The 14,438-nt window shown below is 39.5% G+C and overlaps 1 protein-coding gene across 3 annotated transcripts in view; it reads left to right on the forward strand.

Annotated features, from left to right (window-relative positions):
• The first annotated feature begins 43 nt into the window (after nt 1-43).
• The window catches only part of ASB3 (ankyrin repeat and SOCS box containing 3), a 115,565-nt gene continuing 101,170 nt past the window's right edge, over nt 44-14,438 (forward strand). For 2 of the 3 annotated variants that reach the window (XM_065929298.1, XM_065929300.1), the window contains exon 1: nt 44-183. The gene's annotated coding sequence lies outside the window, so the exon portion shown is untranslated. Of the gene's footprint in view, nt 184-902; nt 1,012-14,438 lie in introns of those variants that run through there. The other variant, XM_065929299.1, reaches the window with a different exon arrangement.

Raw genomic sequence — 14,438 nt, forward strand, 5'->3', positions numbered from 1 at the left:
ACATCCGGGGCCGCTGAACCGTCTGCCTACGGAAGCCGGGACGGCGGGAGCGCTTCTCTTGTTGACCACAACCGCAGTCTGGCGGCGGGGAGCGAACGCAGTGGCCTGCCAGGAGTGGACGCCCGAAGACTGGGCCTTGGACCAGCCGTTTCCGCGGCGGCGAAGTAGCAGCACGGAGAGCTGGTGAGTTCGGGAGGCGGGCGGCTCTCACCACAGGGTGGGCGGCGGCCGGGGCCTCATGGAGCCGCTACCGGAGAGCGGGGCTAGTGCAGGTGTTTAGATGAGAAAATTCGAGGTAGCGACGAGAAGTGAGAAGTGGCGGTATTTCTGACTACTCTTTACTCTCGCTGCTTCTGTTTTCCCTTTTCTCCGCACGTAGCGTCTGTACACTTTTATCCTCCCCTCTGGAAGTTTCTCTCCGCCTTTTACTGTGGGCCGTGGTCACCTGAGTACTTTTCAGCTCCTGATTAACACAGGGCGGGTGGCTCAGTTTCTGCAGCCCCTGGGTTCGGGGATACTGAGCCGAGAATACCTGTCGTCCCTCCGTATAAGAATTCTACGCTTCTCCGAGGGTGGCCCAGATGGAGACTCTCCTCGTGGGGAGGGCAGCTAGATTATCCCCTCGTTTTTACCCGACGTGGGGCTCTTCCTTCATCCCAGAGTTGAAGTGCTGTATCGCTGTTTTATTTAGGAAGCCGATACGTTTCTTTAAGTAAGATTCAAGGCCAGGTGACCGTAAGGTTATGAATTCACGTAAGATTCAGACATCTCTCACCTCATTCAAAAGAAAACAAAAAGTTTTGCATCTCCCCGTCTTTAAAGAAATGCCATTGTTTTAATCACTAATATAATAGGTTTGGGTAAACTCCGGGAGTTGGTGATGGGCAGGGAAGCCTGGCGTGCTGCGGTCCATGAGGTCGCAAAGAGTTGGACCCGACTGAGCGATTGAACTGAACTGATAATGGGTTATACAGCGTGAAATATAGAGCATTTCTCGTTGTCTTTCTGGAGGTGAGAAAAGCTAGACCTTCGTGCTAGATTTGCTAAAGACTGTCGTCCGTCGTGTGTTCTCTTTGCCCCTGCAGTTTGCTCCAAGTCAAAAAGCAGGAAGAACAGCTTCTTTCTATTTTTTGTTTTGAAAGTTTCCTATTTCTTTTTTAAACATAAGGAATCCATGGCATCAAAGATTTGAGATGTTGTTCATTGATTTACCTATTAATGTTTAGTGTGTATGTGAACAGTGGGCTTGGTAAATGGCAAATAAATGAATCTCTGTCTTGTGTCTTATGGTATAGCAAGGCAAATTACATAAATAATGGTAACCTGTGATAAAAAAAATAATGGTAACCTATTATGGTAATAATAAAATGTTAACACTCATATAACATTTCCTCTTTGCACTTGTCTAAGTACTTTATTATGAGCCAGGTACTATAGATTGTGGGCTTCCCTGGTGGCTCAGTGGTAAAGAACCTGCCTGCTAATGCAGGAGGTGAGGGTCCCACCCCTGGGTGGTGAAGATCCACTGGAGAAGGAGGTGGCAATCCACTCCAATACTCTTGCCTGGAAAATCCCATGGGTGGAGGAGCCTGGTGGGCTACAGTCCATGGGGTCTCAAAGAGTCAGACACGACTGAAGGATTAAAACAGCAATAAACTATAGATTATAGAGTAGAAAGATGTTAAATTATATAACAGAGTAGATGTTAGATATAAGGAAGGACAGAAATTGAGTAAGAAAGTCTTGCCAGGAGAAATGACATTAGGATTGCTGTTTTAAGGATTTTTAGGAGTTTATCAGGCAGGACCATCCTTCTGGGTGGTCCCTTAGGGCTTTTCAGTGCAGTCAGTGTAGGGCAGAGTGGAGTCAGAGGAGATTAATGCTGTCTTAGAGCAGTGAACTAAGTTCAAGACTAACTTAGTTCAAGACTAATTCCAAATGGATTAGATACTTAAATGAATAACAAGAAGAAAGCAATAGGTATTAAGATTGTATCATGGGTCTCCTTTCTTAATAAAATTTAGTCAGTTGTCACACACATAAAAAAACAATAGGAAAAAATTTAGGGGAATAATTTAGTGATCTTGTTATGGTGGTGGTGGTTTAGTCACTGGGTTGTGTCCAACTCTTGCGACCCCATGGATTGTAGCCCACTAGGCTCCTCTGTCCTCTGTCCATGGGATTTCGCAGGCAAGAGTCCTGGAGTGGGTTGCCATTTCCTACTCCAGGGGATCTTCCTGACCCAGGGGTCGAAGCCAGGTCTTCTGTATTGCAGGCAGGTTCTTTACCAACTGAGCCACTAGGGAAGCCTGATCTATAAGAAGGGAAACCCTGAAACCATGGAGGAAAAAAGATGTATTTGACTAAATAGAAATGAAAAGTATTTGTCTACCGAGATTTAGTCTCTGGGGCTGTAGTAATGGAAGCTCCAAGAACAACAAAAAACTCAAATAAGATAATTTCTGGTAAAGGTCGTTGCTGCTTAGAAACTAGGGTTATGTAAAAGAAAATGACTTTGGAATATGGTACCGAGGTAGATGGTCAGACTTGTGTGAGGAAGTGACACCTGAGTTATGATTTGAAATGAGGAGGAGGAAGCCACACAGCAGTTGCCAGCAGGAAACACTTGTGTTGGAGGGATTGAAAGAAGGCTGATGTTGCTGGAGTGTAAGAGGGCACTTAGGAGATGAAGTTTGAGAGGCTGAAAGAGGCCAGCTGGGCACAGATCTGTAAGTAGGAGAGCGATGTGGCCTGATGTACATTCATGAAGATCATTATGGTTGCTGTGTTGAAAATGGACTATAGGGCATGTTGTTGGCTGAATTGTGTTCCCCAAAAGGATATGCTGAAGTCTTAACCCCTGGAACCTGCAAGTGTGAACTTACTTGGAAATCGGATCTTTGCAGATGTAAAGTTAAGGTCATACTGAGCAAGAGTGGGCCCCCAATACAATGTCTCGTGTCTTTATAAGAAGAGGGAAATTTGGACACAGAAAGGGTGGAGGCAGAGATTGGAGTGATGTGTCTACAAACCAACTAAAATTTGCCAACAACCACCAGTAGTTAGGAAGAGATAGGGACACATCCTCCCCTAGAGGTTTCAGGGAGATTTTGGCTCTGCTGACACCTCGATTTCAGACTTCTGACTCCTAGAGCTGTGAAGCAGTACCTTTCTTTTGTTTTAAGCTACCAGGTTTGTGATAGTTTGTATGGCAGTCCTAGGAAGCTAATGTAGGGGCAAAGTGTGGCGACAGGGAGACCAGTTAGGCAGCTGTAGAAATGGGGGGAAATAGTCTACTTTGGAATGTATTTTTTGAGTAGAACATCTTGAATTTCCTGGTGAGTTAGATGTGGCATATTCTTACAGAGATGAATTAATGATGCTTTGCCGACAAAGGTCCATATAGTCAAAGCTATAGTTTTTCCAGTAGTCATGTGTGGATGTGAGAGTTGGACCATAGAGAAGGCTGAGCGCCGAAGAATTGACACTTTTGAACTGTGGTGCTGGAGTAGACTCTTGAGGGTCCCTTGGATAGCAAGGAGATCAAACCAGTCAATCGTAAATCAACCCTGAATATTCATTGGAAGGACTGATGATAAAGCTGAAGTGCCAATACTTTGGCCACCTGATGTGAAGAGCTGACTCATTGGAAAAGACCCTGATGCTGGGAAAGATAGAGGGCAGGAGGAGAAGGGGATGACAGAGGATGAGATGGTTGGATGGCATCACTGACTCAATGGGCATGACTTTGAGCAAACTGGGAGATAGTGAAGGACAGGGAAGCCTGGTGTGCTGCAGTCCATGGGGCTGCAAAGGGTCGAATATGACTGAGTGGCGGAACAACTATGTTTTATGAGGAACTGGTGGTGAAGTTTACTGAAACAGGGAAGAAACTAATGTGGACTGATATCAGGGAATCATGTGTTTCGTTTGTTTTACTTTTTATTTTGAAGTGATTTCAGACTTACATAAAATTTATTTGCAAGAATCATTAACATTTTATATATGTGGTTTGCTTACAATAATAATAATTTTGGAATCAATGGTTCTATTTAGGGCATGTCAAGTCTCATTACTTTTAAAAATTAATTTTAATTGGAGTATAATTGATGTACTGGAAATGTTAAGTTTCAGATATCATCAATTAGATGTCCAGGTGGAGCTAACATGTTGATTAAACCTGAGGCACAGGTGGAGAGGTCAGAGCTGAAGTTATAAATTTTGATGTTATTTGCATGTGCCTGCGTGCCTTGCTTCAGTTGTGTCTGACTCTTTGTGACTGTATGGACTGTAGCCACCAGCCTCCCCTGTCCTTGGAATTTTCCAGGCAAGAATACTGGAGTGGGTTGCTATCCCTTTTTCCAGGGGATCTGCCTGACCCAGGGATTGACCGTGGGTCTCTTGTGTCTCCTGCATTGGCAAGAGGGTTCTTTACCACTAGCGTCACCTGGGGAGCACGTACGTATATTGAAGCCATAGTGCTGGTTGCAATCCTTCAGGGAAACAATGAGGATCACAAAAGGAAGAGGAGTCTTTGCAACATTAGATACTGAACAGCATTGAAGAATTAACAAAATGGCCTGGGGAGGCGTGCCCAGTAAAGAAAGAAAGTCAGAAAACTGAGATACCAAAGAAGTCAAGAGAAAGAACTGTACCAGTTAAGTAAATGCTTTGAGGAGTTGTAGATCATGCGGATAAGTAAGTAACCAGTGTATTTGGCTGCATGGTGGAGGAGTAGAGGGGAAAAAAAGCTTGATTTGATTGAAGTGGAGGGCTTGTTTATCTGTACATTAAATTAAAAACGTTATGCTTTTGCCTTTCAGCAGGGTATATGCCGGTTTCTCAGAGCCTTGGTGCTGTTGACGTTTCGGGCCGGGTGACCCTTTGTCGGGAGGGGCTGTCTTGCGTATTGTGTCATGTTTAGTGGTAGCCCTGGCTTGTGTCCTCTAGATGGTAGCAGCAGCCTTACTCCCGTCCTGCTTTGCCCGCCAAGTGTGACAACCGGAAACTTCTGCAGACATTGCCAGATGTCCCTTGGCAGGCGGGATGGCCCCTGGCTGAGAATCTGTTTCTGGTTTAGACTTAAAATGAAAAGCTTGAATATCAATGGTAATGCTTTAGGCAGTAGCTCCCTGAGTGAGAAGATACTTAGTGTCAAGCAGGGGACCTTTCTAGGACTCTCAAAGTTTTTCGGTGTAGTGAATACCTACTTTGCCTGTAAGGCAAGTGATCCCGTTTGTATTATATCTTTGATGATTCCATAAGACACTCGATCTTACCTTATACTGATGTCATTATTATGCATATCGGTTACCATAGAGGATTTTGAATATAAATATGTAGAAGATTGTCCTGAATCTGTATTAACCCCATCATTGCCTAGAAACTATTTTGAAAAAATAGTCAATATTGCTTCACTTAATAGTCTTGACTTTTTTCATATAAGTATGGTACAGAAAACACAGTGTTAAATTTTGTTTAACTTTCTGCTTCATGGATTCCAGGATAATGCCACTTAATCTGACAAAGCTACCTTTTTTTGCCTGCAAGAGAATTAGTCTTAATATGGCAATTTTCAGTTAGCCGCAGAGTTATAGATCTGGGGAGAGAGCAAGAAAGTTGTGCGGTTATTTATCTAATAAATATGGTTTGGAGGCACTGTCCTCAGTTCGAAGAGTGTTGTAAAAATGCTGTTGTTCAGCTGTTAAGTCATGTCTGACTCTTCTGACCCCATGGACTGCAGCCCATTAGTCTCCTCCATCCAGGTACTATACAGATAAAATATTGCAGACAGTCAAAAGAGAGGGTGATTACTTTTAGTGAGAGATGGGGTGAATGAAGTGTGGAAACCAAATAGTCTCTGTTTTAATATGTGACAAGGGGGTCATTTCATGTTGGTGGGAAAAGGATGTTTTAACTAGATTCTGCTGGTGTAATTCACCTATAGGAAAACCAACCAGATCCCCTCATCATAAAATATATAAAAAGTAAATTGTGAGAATTCCTTGGCAGTGCAGTGGGAATTCCTTGGCAGTGTAGCGGTTAGGACTCAGAGTCACTGCCAAAGGCCTGGGTTCCATCCTTGGTCGGGGAATTAAGATCCCACAAGCTGCGCGGCGCAGCAAAAAAAGTGAAAAATGAAAAAGTAAACTGTAAATGCTTTAAAGATACATATTCATATGAGGCAATTAGGAGAATATTTGTATAATTGAAGTAGGGATGATGTTTTTTGGTAAGATAGGAAATCTAGGTGTTGTAAAAGGAAAGATTGACCTGCTATAATAAACTTTTTAAAATTAGTAATTTTTAAAATAAAAAACATGCAAACCTTTCAGCCTAGTGATTTTATTTTTTGGATTCTCTGATTTAGAAACAAAAATTCTGACACATAAGGATGTATGTATAAAGATAATTCATTGTGGCATTAATTTCTGTAATGACAGAAATTACCTTTGCATATCTGATTTTCTAATAATAAGGCATGGCTGAATAATTATATGCGAACTCTTTACAACTGAATTAAGTGAGGTGATTAGGAGCAGGGGCTCAGGAGTTAGGCCAGTGAAATTCTGATCCTACCTACTGCATGTGTGACCTTGAGTACATTACTTAACCTCTTTAGAGCTCAGTTTTCTTACCTTTAAAATGGAGAAAATAACGAATGTAAGATGTAAGAACTATTATGAAGCTTCATATTTATTATGTATTCTGTTAATTTAATAGATGTTGTGCCCAGGCACTATTTTAAGCACTTTATAGATGTAAATTTATAGTTAACTTATTCCTCATAATAACCCCTAAAGTTAGATTTTATTGTTTCCTCATTTTACTGATCAGGAGACTGAATCACAAGAGAGGTTAGTTTGTTCTAATATAATTCACACACAGGTATAAAATTATATATCTGCCATATTATAAAATATGGCTGAATAAAATTGTCATTTTTTTTTCCAGTTGAAATTTTTATGAGAAAGAAATGAGAACTAACCAGATGGGCTTTGAGTTAAAAGTTGTCCCAGATCTCTGTATTGTTTCTCATTTAGAAATATAAAGGGAAAAATCGATAAAAATAAAGACATTTGCTCAACTTTAGCAGCTGGCCTGCGGTCTGAGGTTGTTTAGCAGTAATTACTCCAGAGACTGTGAGACAGTAATTGCCCTTTCCTGTTAATTTCCAATGCTGATCTTTTTTCCCTCCCAATTCCTGTAATAAGAAGACTTCAGAGGACTGGGATACACATTTTGGGAAAAATAAATGATGAGAAAAGCTTTGGCCTTCAGACATTTTTGGTTAAAACGCAGCATGTATACAGGTGACAGAATGCCAGCAAATACACAGATGGGAATATGAATATTGGATGCACTCATTTCTTAGGTACAAGGAAAAAAGGGAGATTGGAAATTTGATTTCAGACCAAGATAGAATGTTTCTTTTTTCAATCCCATGCCTTATACTTTTATTTTTTTTCTAAGACTTTTCTGTTAGAATGAGTTTTAAAAACATAGTATATACAACACCTGTGTATAAATACCTGGGTAGCATTCTTGCCAAGGCTGGGTATAAGAAACTTATCAAACAAAAAATGTGGCATATTCTACAAGACAACTGGCCTAAACCTTGAAAAAAACTCGATGACTAGTAATAAAAAAAGACTCTTCTATAAACATGTATATTATTATCTATTTTCTGTATATTAAGATGTGTACTGTTATCACATCTTAGAAAAATAACACTGGTTTCAACTTTCACCATTTATTGGCCTTTTCCCCCCATTTAGGATCTAATCAAAGGTTATGCCTTGCATTTAATTATCTTAAAGTCATTTTTATTTTTAAAAATTTTTATTGGAGTATAGTTGGTTTACAACTTTGTGTTACTTTCAGGTGTACAACAAAGTGAATCTATAATGTGTGTGTGTGTGTGTGTGTGTGTGTGTGTGTGTGTGTGTGTGTATCTCCACTCTTTTTTATGATCTTTTCCCATATAGGCTATTACAGAGTATTGGATAGAGTTCCCTGTGCTATACATATACAGTAAGTTCTTAGTAGTTATCTATTTTATATATAGTAGTGTGTATGTCAGTCCCAATTTAAAATCTGTTTTAAATTGTAACAGTTCCCCTTTGCCACTGCTTTTAGAGCTCTCTCTTAAGTTTTTTTTATTATTAACAAAATAACTGCTGCCAATTAAATTTATGACTTGCCATCTAGTGTAAGACTCATCTCGATTTCAGAAGTCTGAAAGTGAAATAAATATATTAACAAAATATGGCAACTTGCCCAAAGTCATAGCACTGGTAAGCAGTGGAACTGGATATCAAACCCGAACAGTCTTGCTCCTGAATCTGTTCTTTTGGCCACTTCCCAGTGCTGCCATTTTGTTTTTAGTGAGTTACTGCATGTAAGGCTATTTTTAGTGTAGTGCCTTCATTACATATTAAGTATGTAATATGTGTAGCTTTTAATACCATTTTCAGTACTTTCCAGTTTGCTACTACTGTATGTTTGTAACATTTGCATTCTGTGACTTTATTCAGTTTTTCTGTGCTTTGTTTATAGGTTGATTCTCAAACTTCACAATATTGTTTATGCAAGTACTATTCACTATAAAATCCAGAGGTGTAATTTGAACTGCAGAGAAGGAAATGTAATTGTGTCTGTCCTCTACCCTTTAAAATGTTCCCTTAGCTCTCTAAAATTAGTACCACCTTTGCTAAGTGAGTCCATTTTGTTCTTGAAGATATATTTTGAGCTCTGAAACACTTTGTTCTAATTACACTAGTTGCTTTTCAAATCTGATGCATATTTATCTATTACCTATCTATCTTTATTTTTTCCTGTAACTCTCCTGGGTTAAATCTACTGTTTTATGTTATTCCATGTCATCCTTATCTCACATTTCTTTCCCACCATGTTGGGGTATAAATAATTACAAGTAATTTTTTTAAGGAAATGATAAAAACTAGATATTTTGATTTTCACAGGCCTGGTATATCTGAAAATGGATTCATCTTGCCTTCTCAGTTAATAGTTTGGGAATAGAATTCATAGTTCAATCATTTTGTTTTGCTTGAAACTTTGAAGACATCATGCCTTTGCAGTTTACTATCTAATATATCTGATGAGAATCTCAAAGCTGGTCTGATTCTCCTCCTTAGCAACTAATATTCCTTTTCCTCTGGAATATTTTATTGAACTCTTTATATCATTGGTTTTATGATGTTTTATGAGAGTATTTCTTTCTAGTTGTGGATCTTTATCACTTATCTTTCATTGTACCCCTTGAGTCCTATTTGTTCATTTCTGGGAAATTTTCTAATATTATTTCTTCAATTATGTTTTCCTTGGGCTTCCCTGGTAGCTCAGCAGGTAAAGAATCAGCCTGCAATGCAGGGAAGCTCCCCTGGAGAAGGGAAAGGCTACCCACTCCAGTATTCTGGCCTGAGAATCCCATGGACAGAGGAACCAGGCAGGTTCCATGGGGTCGCAAGAGTCAGACAGGACTGAGTGACTTTCACTTTCAAACCTTCCATTTTCTCTGTTTTATTCAGAATACCATTTGGATAGATTCTTCCAAGTAGAAAAAAGACAAAGAAAAAAAGTTAGGTAATATGGAAGATCAATTCAAGAGATCAATTTCCTTTGACTGTCAGTTCTCTTTTTTGAATATCTTTTGTCAGTTTTTTTTTTTCCTATTTCCATAGTTTCTTTCCAATTGCTCATTTTTAATAGATGCAGCATCTTCATGAATTTCTTTGAGAATAGCACTTACAAATTTTAAACATTTATAAGTTTAAAAACTCTGCTTCCTTAAGGTGAGTTGATTGTTTTTATCGTTTTGTGCTTTTGCCATTCCTCAAAAATTTAAAAAAAAAAAGGATTTTTGAGCTCTTTGTAAGTGCAGAGAGGCCCAACTGTTGGGCCTCACTTCATTGTGAAATGAAGAAAAAGAGTTGCTTTTCCTCCTCTTCCTCCTCCCTGTGCCCAAATGAAGAAGGCTTTATTGTGGAGCATGAAGGTGTTCTGATGCTTTCAGGGTAGATGGTTAAATTAAAAAAAAAAAAAGTTGTGTTTTAAGCCTGAAATTAGCTTTGTTGCTGCTAGACATTGTGTGTGTAAAGGAGTGAGATAAAAGGTTTGGTGTGCCTATCTCATATAGATACTTTAATCTTCCTGATTTTTGTCCTACAGCCCCCTTCTTCTGTCTCTCGGTTTGGCTCTTCTTCAGACTCTGCTGGCGGGACTGGCCTCTGTGTGGCTGCAGCTGTCTCCTGTGTATGCGTGCATGCCTGTGCATCTGCACATTGCTTCTAGACTGTGGTTTTCTCTGTGCTTGCTTCACCCTCAATATAATCCCACCTGCTTTCTCTTTCCGGAATGCCTGAACGCACTTTAGTGGGACTTTGATAGGAAGTGAAAGAAAATGCACATATGCTTAGTTTGTCTTATATAAAGTAGGTAATTGATAGGTATTTGTTGAATAAATCAATCAGTGTTATTGAGAAAAATTGGGCAAAACATACTTAGGTTTAAATTAAAAAAAGACTTGCGACCTTAGAATGAGTGAGTGAAGTTGCTCAGTCGTGTCTGACTCTTTGTGACCCTGTGGGCTGTAGCCTACCAGGCTCCTCAGTCCATGGGATTCTGTAGGCAAGAATACTGGAGTGGGTTGCCATTTCCTTCTCCAGGGGATCTTCCCGACCCAGGGATCAAACCCGGGTCTCCCACATTGCAGGCAGACGCTTTAACCTCTGAGCCACCAGGGAATACAGGTTCTCTCTGACCTTAGAATACAGGTACTTAAATGAATCCATTTTAAAAAAAATATTTATTTATTTAGCTGTGCCTGGTCTTAGTTTCGGCAAGTAGGATCTTCGATCTTCCGTTTGGCATGTGAGATCTTTTATTGTGGTATGCTGACTCTTTTTGCATCATATGGAATCTAGTTCCTTGACCAGGGATCGAACCTGGACCCCCTGCATTGGAAGCTTGGAGTCTTAGCCACTAGATCACCAGGGAAGCCCCAAATAAATCCTTTTAATTCTTTTAACTTTATCCTGTTTCAGGAAAGAATCTCATTGGGGTTAAAACTTACGAGGGGGAGGGGGGAGGAACCTACCATCTCTCACTTTTACCCCCTACCAGAATTAAAGGGCTTAATTCCGTTTTGTTCCTTTTTAGTACTCAGCACAGTGCTTAGCATGTTCTAGTAATCAGTGATAGTTAATGTGTTCATTTAACTTAAACTCTTTTTATCTCTCATTGGGGATAAATATGTGTAAAGTACTTAGAGTAGATTTTGGTATTTGCAGGAAGTGCTCCTTAAGTGTTAGCTACTATTCTTTGATACATGAACAACTTTTTTTTTTCCTGTGAAGCTTTCTCTGATCTTTTTTTTTTTTTGCTTTCTCTGATCTTGTTCTTTTGAGTTAACAGTTTATCTGTCTCTATTTTGCTTGTATGTTATGTCCCAGTCTTTATGATGAGTAACATTGATTTGCTTGGTGTGCATCTCTCCAGCAAATGTGCTTCTTAATAGCTGGGAGCTATCTTTTTCTTTTTGTATTAATTTACTTTTTATTTTTGGTTGTGCTGGGTCTTTGTTGCTGGGCAAGGGTTTTTTCCTAGTTGTGGCCAACGTCTGGGGACTACTGTTTGTTTTAGTGCGAGGACTTCTCGCTGGGTGGCTTCCCTAATTGTGGAGCAGGGACTGTAGGTGCACGGACTTGGGTCGTTGTGGCTGCCGGCTCAGTCGTCGACCCGAGGGCTCAAGAGTTGTGGCGCAGGAGCTGAGTCGCCCATGGCATGTGGGATCTTCCAGGACCAGTGACCTCACCTGTGTCCCCTGAGTTGGCGGGGGAGTTCTTCACCACGGTGCTACCAGGGGAGTCCTGAGCTATGTTTTTTATCCAGGTAGTCTTGCTGTGTGAGTTGTTGTTTGCCACGTATCATTAGTCCCTCTTTTTTGCTGGGTCTTCATGATTGAGGAGGGAGGTGTGACTGGAGCATGGACAGCGTGCATTGGTGGGAAGTGAGATGTGACAACTATGTTGACACTAGATTGTAAGTCGTAGAATACCAGATTAAAGAATTTGAGCTTTGCTTCGTATGCTCTGGGAGGCATTTTCATTACTGACTAGATTAGTTCCATATTTTAGAAAAAAACAATTGTGAGTGCAGAGTACAGAATGTGGTGGAAAGAAGACATAAGATTGGAGGCAAGAAGATGTAGGAAACTCTTGCTCTTGCTGTATTATAAGGTTCTTATTTTACTTGAGGAATCTTACAGCTCCTGCTTGAACGATAGGTCTTCAAAACCTTCTAAGTCATGTCAGAGAGAACTTCAGGGCTTCCTTGCTAACTTTGCTTTGAGTTCTTATTAAGACATACTATATATGTTTTAATAATACTAAAATGTAATAGAAACAGGGCACACAACTACAACAGTGTACACAACTGCAATGTGAAAGTGCTGCCCTCAATATGCCAGCAAATCTGGAAAACTCAGCAGTGGCCACAGGACTGGAAAAGGTCAGTTTTCATTCCAATCCCATAGAAGGGCAATGCCAAAGAATGCTCAAACTGCTGCACAATTGTACTCATCTCACGTGCTGGCAAAGTAGTGCTTAAAATCCTCCAAGCCAGGCTTCAACAGTATGTAAACAGTATGTAAACATGTGAAATTCCACATGTTCAAGCTGGATTTAGAAAGAGCAGAGGAACCAGAGATCAAATTGCCAACATCATTGGAAAAGCAAGAGGGTTCCAGAAAAACATCTATTTCTGCTTTATTGACTACGCCAAAGCCTTTGACTGTGTGGATCACAACAAACTGTGGAAAATTCTGAAAGAAATGGGAATACCAGACCACCTGACCTGCCTCCTGAGAAATCTGTATACAGATCAAGAAGCAACAGTTAGAACAGGACATGAAACAACAAACTGGTTCCAAATCGGGAAAGGAGTACATCAAGGCTGTATATTGTCATCCTGCTCATTTAACTTATATGCAGAGTACATCATGAGAGAAGCTGGGCTGGATTAAGCAGAAGCTGGAATCAAGATTGTCAGGAGAAATATCAGAATATTTAGAAATATCAGATATGCAATATCTGATCAGAAATATCAGATATGCAAATGACACCACCCTTATGGCAGAAAGCGAATAAGAACTAAAGAGCCTCTTGATGGAAGTGAAAGAGGAGAGTGAAAAAGTTGACTTAAAACTCAACATTCAGAAAACTAAGATGGCATCTGGTCCCATCAAAGCCTAAGGACTCTTAGGTAATCAAAGCCTAGGACTCTTAGCAGTTTGTGTATCTGATAAACAGTAGTCAAAGATGTAAATAGAAATGCAGTGGAAGTGTTGAGCTTTTTTGCTTTACAACATTTTGCTACACTTCCTTGTATTTCTGTTTACATCTTTGACTACTGTTTATCAGGTACACAAATTGATTGAGTGATAGCATTAGTGTCTGATGCATCAGAGTTGTAAAGAAAGATGAAGACTCAGATCTTTGGGTGGAATAAGAAAATCACTGGAGACCTGAGACTACATGGAGTGGGTGGAGAACAGCAGAATAAAGTTAGATTGGAGGGACATTTCCAGTAAGGAAATAGAAAAAATCTTGTGCTTAGGGTGATTTTATTTTAAAGCCTTAGAAATTCATAAAAATAGATTGTTAGGAACTTCCCTGGTGGTTCAGTGGCTAAGACTTTACACTCCCAATGCAGGAAGGTCTGGTTTTAATCCCTGGTCAGGGGACTAGGTCGTACATGCAGTAACTAAAGATCCTGCATGCTGCAACTAAGATCCACTGCAGCCAAATAAACAATAAATATAAAAAAAAGATTGTTAAAAGCTAAAAAAATTTATAGAAAATATAGTCACAGTATTTTTGTTGAAAAACATAATTGGAATATCCTATTTGATATATAAACTTTTATGTGATGAGAGGGAATTTTAAGCACATTTATCATATAACTGACTTTGAAAGAATCAGGGATATAAATTATAGGAGTAAGATGCTTACATTGATATTCTCAACTACTCCAGTTATAATTTAAAAAAGATTTGTTTTTATGGAAAATAGAAATTAACAGAATAAAATCTTGACTATTCAATGTTTTAAAATCAGTCTTGAAGGAATAGATCACGTTTATGTTTTCAAATATTCAAGGTTGACATCACAACAAACTTTATTTCCCTTAATGATAACTTTTTATGTATGGAGATGGTATCTAGACTGTGCTTACACTTCTTGGTAGATTGAAGAGTAAATGTGTTATTTATTTGGGAGTGGGGAAAGGAAATATAATAGTGGCCTGGAGTAGGAGTAGAAAGACCTACTTTAAAATATCCTCTCCATTATAGAGATTTTTATTAAAATTTTCTTTTCTCAGTATAAGGTTTAGACTCATACTTTTCTTGAATTCCT

The sequence above is a fragment of the Muntiacus reevesi genome, chromosome 3 (genome assembly GCF_963930625.1).
Source record: "Muntiacus reevesi chromosome 3, mMunRee1.1, whole genome shotgun sequence".
Lineage (NCBI taxonomy): Eukaryota > Metazoa > Chordata > Mammalia > Artiodactyla > Cervidae > Muntiacus > Muntiacus reevesi.